Here is a 12825-nt window from a genome sequence, read left to right as displayed (position 1 = left end):
ATCACTGATCTATAGACAGAGACAGACTTCCTCCATTCCTGTACGACTGTACAGCATCCCAATTCATCCACAGTCTCTAAACGCTGGGTCAAAGAACAAGTTAAAAACAAACACACACAAATGAATAAACAAGAAACTTTTTATCAGCACCAAGAATTGAAAAGTTTCTTTCACATAATCTTACAAATGCAGCCTGGGATGGCCTCTGAGTCAAGGAGCTATGCATTCAAGTCCTACCTCTGACACATACTGGCTGAGTAACTCTAAACAGGTCACTCAAGGGTTCAATGCCCCAGGCAACTCTCTCCAACTATAAATTGCATAATCTGCTACAGAAATGTTCTCCACCTTGGGAGTTTCCTACACCAATGAAATCATAGGCCTAGACAAAAACAAATGACTATTCTTTGGTATCCAAGAAAAAGTAAATACAAATCTAACATCAATTCAATTCAAACATTTACCAAGTACCAACCTCTTATGAGGCAGTATAACAGAAATGGTAATAATGGTAAAACAAAAACGACAAACAGTTCTAGCCTTCAGAAGTTTACATGAGGTCAAGGTTGATAGGAGCAGTTAGGTGACACGGAGAATAGAGCACTGGTCCTGGGGTTAGGAGGACCCGACTTCAAATCCAGCCTCAGATACTTGACACTTAACCAGCTGTGTGGCCTTGGGCAAGTCACTTAACCCCATTGCCTTGCCTTCCCCCTCCAAAAAAAAAAAAAAGGATAAGAGCAAAGAGACATTCAAACAAAATACATTAAGAATATTAGGGAAAAAGGGGTGGCCAGGTGGCTCAGCGAATAAGAGCACTGGCTCCAGTGTCGGGATGACCTGGGGATCAAATCCGGGCTCAGACACTTAGCACCACACCCAGAAATAACTGGCTGTGTAACCTTGAGCAAGTTACTTAACCCTGATTGCTTAAAAAAAAAAAAGGAATATTAGGGAAAAGAGCAACTTCAAGGATGGGAATTAGGAGAGGTTTCAGGGAAGAAATGGTACCTGAATTAAGTATTAAAGCACGGTGCAAAAGGAATGAGAGCGTAGTCCTACCACAGGAGCCACCTACAAGAATAAATGGAAGATGGAGATGAGACAAACAGTCCAGTAGGGCTAGAACAAGAGGTATGTGAAAGAAAGTAATGTGAAATAAAGAAGAAAAATAGCTTAGAAGCACAACATAAAGCACAACAGAACATCAGGTCCCAGAGTTGTAGTCCGACCTGTCTAATATTAACAAGAGCTAACATTTACATAGTATAGCTATCTGGTAAGTGATGTATCATGTACGCTATTCTACTTAGACATCAACGTGATCTTCCCAAGGCACAGGTCTGATACACATTCACTCCCCTATTCAATCAAAACTAGAGGCTCACCTACTGGAAATTCCTCAGCATGGACAGAGATGTGTGCAAGTAAAGTAGGGCTGCCACCATTGTGCCCAGAGACTGTGAGAAAGTCCTATTCTTCCACCAGTCCACTTATTCTCCCACTACTATACTGGTTCAGGGCCTCCTAGTTGCTCCTCTCACCCCCAACTAGAACCCATGCTTTATAATGCTACTGCCTAAACAAACAACAAAGGTCTAATCCCATCACTCCCATGTTCCAAAGCATTGTTTTCCTCCTGTGACTGAATTTTTTTTTTTTTATTTTGGAGGGCAATTGGGGTTAAATGACTTGCCCAAAGTCACATGGCTAGTAAGTGTGTCTAGGGCCAGTGCTCTATTCAGTGTGCCACCTAGCCGCCCCTTCTGTGACTTAATTCTAAAGGATAAAATACAAACTCTTTCTGTAGGATGTTCAACAGTCTTGGCTCCAATCTTCCTTTCCAGCCTTATTTCACGACTGCCATTCAAGCACTCTATTACTCCAGTCAATCTCGTCCTGTCCCTCTCTGTCCCCCCACCCCCACCCCAGTGACAGAAGCAGGTTCCCACATTTGAAATAGGCTATAGTATGCCCAGTATACTATACTTATACTTAAACTTATACTTATACTTACACTATACTATACTATGCTGGCATCCCACCTCTCTTTAAAGGCCCAGGTAGTTCAAGGGCCACCTCCTCTGCAAAGTCTTTCCTAATTGTGATTTCCTTCACTCTCTCAGGTTACCCTAGCAGGCCTTAACTATGTACCCAAAAATCAACCCAAACTTGTATTGAAATTATAGCTAAGGGGCGGCTAGGTTGCACAGTGAGTAGAGTACTGGCCCTGGAGTCAGGAGGACCTGAGTTCAAATCCGGCCTCAGACATTTAACACAAAAAAGTAGCCATGTGACCTTGGGAAAGTCACTTAACCCCAATTACTGTCCAAAAAGCAAGGAAAAAAAAAACATAGCTAAGTGATCCAAAGAAGGAGTCACTTTATATTCTAGCTTCCTCAGTTTCCTCATCTGTAAAATAAGGATAAGAGCACCTACCTTCCAGGGTTGTAATGAAGATATTTGTAAAATACTTTGCCAACCTTAAAGTGCTACTGAGATGATAATTATGCATATAACTTCTATTTGTCTACCAGATTGTCTGAGGCAAGAAGTTACCATTTTCAACTTTTTATTCTCAGTGTTCACCACTGTCTTTGTGCACAAAGGAGGCACCTGATAAACATTTAATTGAATTTTCCAATTTTTTTTCTTTCTGTGAGTTAGAATATAGCAATAAGCAAAAAGAACATCAGTTCTTTCATGATGAAAAATGCTATCTACCTCCAGAGAGAGAACTGATGAATTCTACAGTGAAGCACATTTTTTTCACTTTATCTTTCCTGTCCTTTTTTTTGGCAATATATTTTGCAAAACTTCACAAGTATAATGGGTATCATATTGCTTACCTTCTCAATGGGTGGGAGAGGGGCTGGTGAGAAAATTTGGAACTCAGAGTAAAAAACTATTAAAGTAAAAAAATTATATAAAATTTCGGCTGAAAAATAAAAAGGCAATCTTTAAACAGGTCTCTGCTGACCAAGAAGCCTTATGGTATAATAAATACACTGGTCTTTGTTGTTTAAGGAGTAGTATATTTCTTTGGTGGTGCAGTGGATGGTGATGAATATCCAGCCACTGGACTAGAAAGTGAGGCTGGTGACCTTTCACAGCCCTCCCTCAAATCAAAGACAACTGCAAGTCATGTCATCACCTCCCTGATGTCATGGTCCTCTCTGAGAAGGAAGTTCTCAAAATTTCCACAACACAAACACTGGACTTGGGAGTTGGTAAGACCTGAGTTCAAATCCGCATCAGACATTTTTTTATTCACTACTTCTCAAAAGATGTTACTTCTCTCACAAGGCTGTAAGAATCAAATGAAATGCACCACAGTGGACAGTGCACTGTCCCCTGGAATCAAGAGAATCTGAGTCCAAATCTGGCCTCAAAATAGCTGTGCGAACCTAGGCAAGTCATTAATCCTGACTGCCTCAAAAACAAACAAAAAGAATCAAATGAGATAATATGTGAAGTGCTTTGAAAATCTTAAAGTGTTAGTTAAATGCTAATAATTAGTAATAACTACCTATGACACATTTGCTGTGAGATCCAAGGCACCTTATAAAAATAACTTTAATAACAGGAAAACTGTCTTTAACCAAAGTTCACCCTGGTTGTCACTGCGTGATATACAAGGTATGTGAGGCAGCTAGGTAGAATGCTGGGTCTGTGGTCAGGAAAGCCTGAGATTAAATACTGCCTCAGACACTCCTAAACTGTTTAACCCTGAACAAGTCATTTAAAACTCTGTGCCTCAACTGCAAAAAGGGGGTAATAAGAGCACCTACCACACAGGTTCTTGTGAGGATTAAAGGAGAAAACATTAAAGTGCTTTGGGAACTTTAAATTTCCAAACAAATGCTAGCTATTATTGATATCAAGAGCTGGAAGCAACCTTAGACATCATGTCCAAATCATTACAATCTGAGACATTTACAGTTGAGACATGAGGCCTTGAAATAGGTCCCATGGATAGTGAGTAAGTTTCAAATCAATCTTCACTCACTGCTTATTCATTAAGTGTAGTACTAGTGTATTTTGTAACAGTAGGTAAGGACATCTTTATAAGAACACTGAACACGGCTTCTTTTAAAAATGGCAAAGGGAACAATAGATTTGTTCAAGTTATCAAACTTGAAAAGATTCTTCAAGGAGAGCTAAAATAAAATTTAAAAATTTTACCCATATGTTCCAACTTACTTCCACAAGATAAGTAAAAACAAAAATACAAATGAATCCAAAAAGAATTAAAACTACAATAGTGTCTATCTACTAAATACACTGGCAGAGAGGGAACTAAAGAATTCTGAAGTGGTCTTTAAGATGCTTGATATGATATTATATCCCATAAAGCAGCATTTTTTTCTTCAGTATTAATTACAGTCTTTCAGTCTCTACTTTAATTGCATAATGATGGCACCTGGAGACTTTAAGATGGCTCCTTCACAAGTTCTTGTCTCCAGGACACTCATCCCACCACCAGAGTGAAATGCTGTTTGTTTAGCACTTTGAGATATTTAGATGAAAGAAACCACAGAAGTTCAAATTATTATTGTTTATACTGATGATATTCTCTCAGGCAGAACTGATGAGGCATATATTGCTGAGATGCTAACAAACATGAAAAGAATATGACTATGTTTAGTCATTTTACAATATTTTAATAAGTAATCCTTTAAAAATTAATGAGAGCACAAAACAATTATTTCAACATGACAAAAATGTGACCTCCTTAATTCAAACAATGAAAACAGGATCCAATCCATTACTTGGTTCTACTGACTATCATTTATTAATTTTTTGACCACACCTTTAAAAAACTGATGAAAAGACACTGCTGTCAAACCTAAATTGACTCTAGGAGGGTACCTAGAACAGTTAAACCCTAAGTCCGGGGTTTGAATACACTATAATATTCAAAGCTAAATATTGGAACTGCAGATGGGAAATTAAACATACTTCAAATCAAGTTTATTTTAACAAGTGATTATCCTTAGACAAAAAATTATAAAGGGTTCTAAACCAAAGCAGTGATTCTTACTCTGAGAGCTTACAACAAGCTGATTCCGTATGGGGCTAATCTAGAGAGTCAAGTCTAATTTGCTGATGAGAAGCAGTAAAATATAGTATAACGTAGTTCTACAGCTGAAGTCTGTAAATATGGGTTCCAATCAGTTTCTCAGTTACTTAACTATAGTTCATGGACAAGTCACTTAATCCCTTAGTTTCTTCACCTGTAAAATGAGGATAACACTTGGAGTACCCACCTCACAGAATTATTTATTGTACACAAAGCACTTTGCAAACCAAGCCAGAGTACCAGGTTAGTTAAATGGTACCCTGTCCTGAGGTTTATCATTTGTCAAAGTATCATTTAGTCAGACTCCATCTTATTTGCAAGGGACACAGAAACAAGCACAATTGTTAAACAGAAGCTAAACCTCAGGGATCTCATAAAGAATGAGACAAGCACTCCAGAACAATCCATTAGTTTAAGGAAAAAGCATATTTTGAGAGCTACAAATTCCTACCTTTTAGAAGACCCCAAAAAACAACCTTGGACATTATTAAAAGTTTTTATTTTTATAATGTATTTTTAAAATCCTGCAGTACAGTGAAATACTCCTGTGACATACAAGTAATTGTATAACAAATGAAAATCATGAAAATTTTATAGTAAATAATACAGATATGAATATGAATTTCACTACAGAATTCCCACTTCCTGAAAAGCTTAAAAATGTTTCTATGTATGTGTGTATGTATATACACAGTATATACACATATCATTAATAAAGTAACTATCAAATCTATCAAAAGGACTTCATAATGTACTTGTAAAGCAATAAAATAGGCACTTGGAACAACCAAGTTAAGTACTGGCAAACTTGACGTAACATAGCAAATCATACAAAATTCATTTTCAATAAGAAACATGTCCCCCAGGATAACCTTGCGTACAGATAACCTATTCCTATCTTTTCATCTGTTAAGTGTCTGTTACCTGAAATATTAGCATGAAAAAAGAAAATCTGATTCAAGCTATGGAGAAAATTTATTAAGTAACTAGAAAATACCAGTTGGGAAAATCCTAAGTGAAATAATAAGAACATGCACTGATATCACAGTTGCTTATTGAGGTCACATCTCTCAATTTTGTATTCTTGATTCTGTGTCCACAAAATTAGCCCCATGTTAGAAAAAGACCCAGACTCAAGACCACAAAACTATGGAAGAAAAAAAGGAAAAGAATTTATAACAAAATGTAATAAGAAGAATCCCTTTATGATGCTTGACTATCAATAAGAACATCTGCTTTACAGGTTAATCAGCTTCACGGACAACCTTGGGTAAATCAAAGCAACCTTCTTACACCTCCTCTTTAAAATGAGTAGGTTGGACTACTGGGCTCAGAGGTCCCTTTCAGTCATGTTCTACATACTTTAGGATACAATGCTTTGAAGGGGTAAAATCTGAACGGAAATACAGGCAAATACTTAGTCATCATCCCCCAAATAACACAGACTTGTAGAATACTGGAGGATAAATATCATTGAGATGGATTTATCTCTACAACAAATAATACAGATAAACTGATTTAATTAAGAAAAATCATGATTTTGTTATTACTTTGCTTATTTAGGTGCAAATACAAAATTCCTACCACCACTGGCTAAAGTTGTTACTTACCAAGTAAATTATTCACAGTCCAATACAATTAGATTTTATTCCCAAAGGACCCTAACCTTGTATATTTTTAAACTTGCCCACAGAGGAGCAGCTAGGTGGCACAGTGAATATAGCACCGGCCCTGGAGTCAGGAGGACCCGAGTTCAAATCTGACCTCAGACACTTAACACAACAAAAAAAACTAGCCATGTGACCTTGGGCAAGTCACTTAACCCCAATTGCCCTACCTTCCCCCCTCCATTAAAAAAAAAAATATATATATATATAAACTTTGCCCACAGAGAGCGAGCCAGAGGGGGTAGCAGATAAAGAACTGTCTTTGGATACAAGGATACCTGGATTTAAGTTCTGCCTGACACAGACTAGTTGTGATAAAGAGAGAGTAAGTCATAATTTCTCATTGTCCCAACTCAATAAGACTTAAAGTTACAGAGGAGTAGCAATCTTCATTGGTGGTCAGAGTTTGCACCAGTTTGACCGATAAAATAAAATAAATGATAATAAGATGTGGATAGCAATATGCAGTACTAGGACCTCAACTGACATGAAAATACATTATGTGATCAATTTGAGGGGAATTTATCACTTCCTTCAAACACCTCTCTCAGTTGGCCTGAACAACAATATTTAAAAATGAAAAATGAAAAATACTCACTTGAAAAAAAGAGGCACACATTTGCTTTGCAAAACCATATTTACAACAGCAGTAACTAAATACAAGTGTTCAATAAAAGAGCAAAAAATATCCATCTTACATTTAGAGAAACAGAATGAAATATAGGCCAGATTTAAAAAAAAAAAGGCAAGGAGCTACACTTTAAATCCCCCAAGACCATAGTAAGGAAGCTCAATTTCAAAGCCAACACAGAATTGTTCTTGCCTAAACTGAAATAATTCTTCACTGTCAATTCTTGTAAAGGTGATTATGGATACATATACTGGGAAATAAAATGCTGATTTAACTTCAAAAAATGAAAAATTCTTTAGACATCAACTTTCAATGACAAGAGGCCTGAGTCCAAGGGAGTTACAATGTTAGAATCCAATAGTGAGTGAAAGGCATTAGACTATAAATCTTGCTTTTAGGACAGCTTCTCTCTGGGGCAGACAAATGCTAGAGCAATGTTGTTCTTTGATGTATTCAAGCTTCTTTAACTTACATTAGTGCCTACACTTGCAAACCCCAAGCACAAAATATCACAGGGATCCTTTTCTTTATCCCCATAAATGGATTAAAATGGCTGAGCCCCTAAAAATATGAGATATGATGGAAATGGCAGGTATAAGATGGAATTTTTTGAAAGATGGCACTATAGGACAGAGCAAAAACTGTCATGTTGCCATTTCTGTTGGCAAATCCTTACTCTAAAAAAAATTAATACTTCACTGCTTCAGAAAAAAATGAATCCACCTAAACTTCCAAATTTCAAACCAACTCTGTGAGAGAGGCTGGCACTGAATGACTCTAGGCCAAGTACTGAAAAGCAAAACCATAGCACAACATCGGGAGCCAGGAGGCAGGAGTTGCCGTATTCCTGGATCTGACCACATGCATCTTGGAGAAACAGACTCACTGGAGAGTCGGGGATTTTCTTCGCCAGATTTCAGGGCACTTCTCGTGTCACATGGGATTATCAATCCAAAAGCAGAAAGACCGTATCGAACGGGGTTCGGTCCTTTTTGTTTTGCACACGTGACCGTGCTGCCTCCACTTCTCTTGTCATTTTGGGACGTAAACAGTTGAGAGATGCCCCAGGAGGGCCCCCTTGCCAGAGCCCAGGCGGAGGGGGCTAAGGTACAGATGCCCGGGGTCCCCACGGCAGTCTCTACCTTCCCCACCACGCGGGGATGGGGCTCAAGAAAACACCGCCCCCTCCGCCCCCCCTCGGGTCCGGGGCCCGGCCCAAGAGGGGGTCCACCGAGGGTGGGAGGGTGAGGGGGGGGGGGTTTTCCCGGGGGCCCGGGGGGGGGGGGGGCAAACGCAAGCCCACTGAGGCGGCGGCTCTTCCCCATGGTCTCGGGGCTGTGGAGGGGCGGGGCATTTCCAGCGGGTCCGAGCAGCCCCCAGACCCAATCAATCCATCACTCGATCAAGAAGCCGCCGAGACCCGGGCTTCCCACCACTACCACCGCGGGGTCCCCGGAGCCCCTCCCGGAAGGGCCCGCAGACGCCAGGCCCGCGGACAGGGCGGAGCCCAGCCTCCCTAACCCCCCCGGGCGGCGGAGCCACTCGAGGCCGGCGGAGGCCTGAGGCCTAGCAGCGGAGGCCCAGGCTGAGAGCGGAGCCTCCCCGCGCTCGCCGGCCGTGGCCCCCATTGTTCCCCTCGCCCGCGGCGGCCTTTCCTCACTCACCGCGCCGGTCCGAGCGGCAGCGCCTCTCAGCTCCGGGCCCCGGCGGCCGCCGCCGCCGCCGCCGCCGTCACGGTCCCTGCCGCCGCCGCCGCCTCGGACCCGGGCCGCCGGGCCACGGCCCCCGCCGCCGCCAGCGCCGCCTCCCAGCTCCCACCTGCTGCTGCCGAGGCTGCTCCGGCAGCAGGGGCCATCTTGTTCACCAGCCTCTTCCTGCGCCGCCGCCGCCGCCGCCTCCTCCCCGCCGCTCGGGGTCCCGGGCGCCTTCCTCTTCCTCCTCCTCCTCCTCTTCCTCCGGCTGCAGACGCCGCTGCTGCCCCTGCCAGCCGCGGCGGCTCTGGGCCGAGACCCCGCCGCGGCTCCTCCCCTTCCGAAGGAGAGGGAGGAGCAGGAGGGAAGGGGAGGGGAGAGAGGAGGGAGGGGGAGGGGGGGAGGGGAGAGGAGGGAGGGGCGGGGGAGGAGAGCCGAGGGAAAGAGAAGGAGGAGGGAGGAAAGAGGAGGGAGGAGGAAGGGGAGGGGAGGGGAAGACAGGAAAGGAGAAGAATGGAGAGGAGGGGGAAGAGAGAAGGGGGGAGGGGAGGGAAGAGGAGAGGGAAAGGAGGAGGGATGGAGAGGAGGGGGAAGAGAGAAGGAGGAGATGAGAAGGGGAGAGAGGAAGGGAGGAGAGGAGGGGATATGAGAGGAAAGGGGAGGAATAGGGAGGAGAGGAGGAAGCAAGAGGGGAACGGAGGAGGGATGGAAAGGAAGGAGGAGGGATGGAGAGAAGGAGGAAATGAGAAGGGGAGGGAAGGAAGGAGGGGAAGGGGAAGAAAGGAGGGGAAAAGAAGAGAGAGGAGGAATGGGGAGGGAGAGGGGAGGAGGAAGGAAGAGGGGGAAAGAGGAAGAAGGAAGGATGGAGAGGAGGGGGAAGAAGGGAGGGGAAGATGAGACAGGGATAGAGGAGGGAGGAAGGGGAGAAGGGAGGAGAGAAGGGAAAGGAGGAGGGAGGAGAGAAGGGGAAGAAGGAGAAGGGAGGGAGAACAAGGAAAAAGGAGAGATTGAGAGGAGAGGAAAAAGGAAGGAGGCCAGATAGGAGGGGGAGTTTTAACCTTTAACCTCTAAAGGTTAAAACCTAAACGAAAGGAAGGAGGGGAAGGGGGAGAGAGAAGGGAAAAGGGGGAGGGAAGGGGGGGGGGGGGGGAGGAATAAAAGTACTGAGTCACCTGGGATCCTGGCAACCCTCACCTGGTCACCCTATAACACACCCGTGGCCAGGGAGCCGCCCCACCTCGACCTGCTTGACCTAAGGGGTCCAGAGCCAAGTGGAAAATTGGGACGTGTGTGTAGAAGTTTTTAAAGCTCGCCACCCCCCCCCCCCCCGCTTGTGGGCCCTCACCCTGACAGCCCCGCCACCCGCACACCTACACCCCCCAAATCCCTCCTGCCCCCCAGCAGCGGAGCCCCGCTAGTACCTGCCCCCCCCAGTCCAGCCCAACTGGAAGCTGGTCGGGTGAGTTCGCTGGACTGCCCTGCGCCCCCATACAGAAAGCCCCTTCCCCCACCTCGCTTGCTCCCCCGGTGCATATTAAAACGGAAGAGCCCCTGGGGGAGGGGGGAGATTGTTGTGTTGAGTGTAAATGCGGGATTGACTTGATTTACAAGGCTGGTAGGATTGAGCGTAAAAACAAAACACTGGGAGTTATAACTTCTTGGCAAGAATTAAAGCGGGCGATGGAATTCCTTGAAGTCTGATCTTTCCTGGTACACTGTGTATTCTGGGTCTTAGCATAAATGATTTCCTAACCGAGGCCTGGGGAGGGGGGGAGGGGGATCCGCCCCGCCCACCACCCAATATCAACACCTTTAATTCTCCTACCTGGCGTGCTAACCTTTTTACCCCGAGTCTCTGCCAAGAGGAAAGTGATTTGCTCGTGTCTCCTTCCAGTGCCCGGGCACCTAAGCCAAGTGTACAAAGTCCCTCCTTAAAGGCGCAGGTTTTAACCTTTAGAGAGAGAAAATCCTATATGGAGCTAACAGAAGCCTGTTTATTTATCCTTGAGACACAAACATCGCACCTTTCAGTAAGCCCCTTTCCAGATGACCTTGCAATGCCTCCAGCACGCTCCTAAGAGGAGTCCAGAAGGCCCCTGGATGTGCCTTTCTCTTGAACAACTGAGCTTGAAAATTAAACTGCAACCCTGGTCCTACCTACCACCTTCCCCGGTTACTACCTGGAGGTTAGATTAGCATGTGCTTTCTTTCCTCCTGCTTTCTCTCCTCAGGCAACCGGGCCTCTGCCCCCTGCTAGGAAAAACAGATTAATCTGTTACTCTTCCTCCTCCTCCCTTCTTCTCACTCCAAGGGAACCTTCCACAACAGAAGGCTTCAGCTGCTGTTGCTAGGCAAACATGCCAACTCTCCCTATTTAGGGAAAGCAAGTCTCTCACCCAACAACTCTTGGAAGCAACCTTGTTAATAAAAAACTTTAAACCAGCCAACAAAGTAGGACAGCCTTTCGCAGACCCACCCCGCAGGCTTTTATCAAACTTAAATTTGTTTTCCAGTTACTCCCACCTGAAACATGCCATAAAAATTCATTGTTTAATAATGGAGGGGTCTCCCAAATTCATTTTTATGGTGTAGCCTTGCACACAGCCTTTTGTGATACACTCCAATTAAATCAGAAGTCTGACAGGAATGCCAAGTATTGTCGTGAACAGTCCTGGTCAACCTCACCAAAAAAGATTTGCAAATTTCAAAGTTTTTAGGTGAAAAAGTACTATTTTTTTTTTTAGTTTAAAACTGGGCTGCATTAGAAATCACAAAGCCAGTAAACTGATGGAATTATTTTTCACAGAGCACATAGCATTTTTTTTTATACTGAATAAGCTCAGCTAATTTTAAAAAGGAAAGATTCAAAGTGTTGCACTATTAAGAGTTGTAAAGTTGACAGTTGAAACTGGTCTTTCTGTAAGGTTGACAGACTCCCAATTTTGGTTGTACTCTGTGCTTTAATCTCTGCTTCAGGCAGGTTTGGCAGGATGGATACCAGAGCAGCTTGGGAGGAAATGATTATAGTATTTATAATACAAAAATAATCCTATGATGCCTAGTTACATACTCTGGGCTCTCCAAGAAGGCCATGGTTATGAGATTCATGGGAGAATTTGTCCCTAATGATTTAGTTTATTAAGAAGGAAAAGAATATGGTTGAGACATAGATTATACTGGGTTTTATTCCCAAACTCATTACTCAGTATAAGAAATATGACTGGTAATTGCAGTTCTCTTTTCTAAATTTGTTCTTTACATATGTTTCAAATTTGTCCTTTTGTATTTACTATATTTTTCAAAGTATTAAGAGTTTAAATGTTGTTTGGGTGAAAAATTACATAGTTGATGCAAACTTTAAAAAGAATATTTATAAAAGATGCAGAAGTCAGAATATCAGTACTTTTATCACAGCCTATTAAAATTGGGCCACTTTTCCTTTTATTTATTTATTTTTTGGAGGGCAATTGGGGTTAAGTGACTTGCCCAAGGTCACAAGGTGCTCTATGCATTGAGCCACCCCCACTTTTCCTTTTAGAGATCTGTTTTGTAAGCAATGAAATGTATGTGATAGGAAGTCAGAACGATGCACTCCCATTCAAATCTAGAATGTACAGATAGATAAATAATATCAATTGTCAATCAACAAACATGTATTAAGTGACTGAACATTGTACTGGACACTAAGGATACAAATAGAAAAATCCCTGCCCTCAAGGAGCTTACTTTCCAGTGGGGCAATAGCACAGATTC

The 12825-nt window shown here is 43.1% G+C and overlaps 1 protein-coding gene across 6 annotated transcripts in view; it reads right to left on the bottom strand.

The window, feature by feature from the left end:
* Nucleotides 1-9405, bottom strand: part of RC3H1 (ring finger and CCCH-type domains 1) — an 82868-nt gene extending 73463 nt beyond the window's left edge. For 5 of the 6 annotated variants that reach the window (XM_069065541.1, XM_069065543.1, XM_069065545.1 and 2 more), the window contains exon 1: nucleotides 9046-9128. The gene's annotated coding sequence lies outside the window, so the exon portion shown is untranslated. Of the gene's footprint in view, nucleotides 1-9045; nucleotides 9129-9199 lie in introns of those variants that run through there. The other variant, XM_069065542.1, reaches the window with a different exon arrangement.
* Between the last annotated feature and the right edge of the window lie 3420 nt (nucleotides 9406-12825).

The sequence above is a fragment of the Petaurus breviceps genome, unplaced genomic scaffold, assembly GCF_028583685.1.
Source record: "Petaurus breviceps papuanus isolate PSGF00001 unplaced genomic scaffold, PetGlider_PUasm1.0 90692, whole genome shotgun sequence".
NCBI classification, from domain to species: domain Eukaryota; kingdom Metazoa; phylum Chordata; class Mammalia; order Diprotodontia; family Petauridae; genus Petaurus; species Petaurus breviceps.
This window is presented reverse-complemented; position numbering and strand designations above follow the sequence as displayed.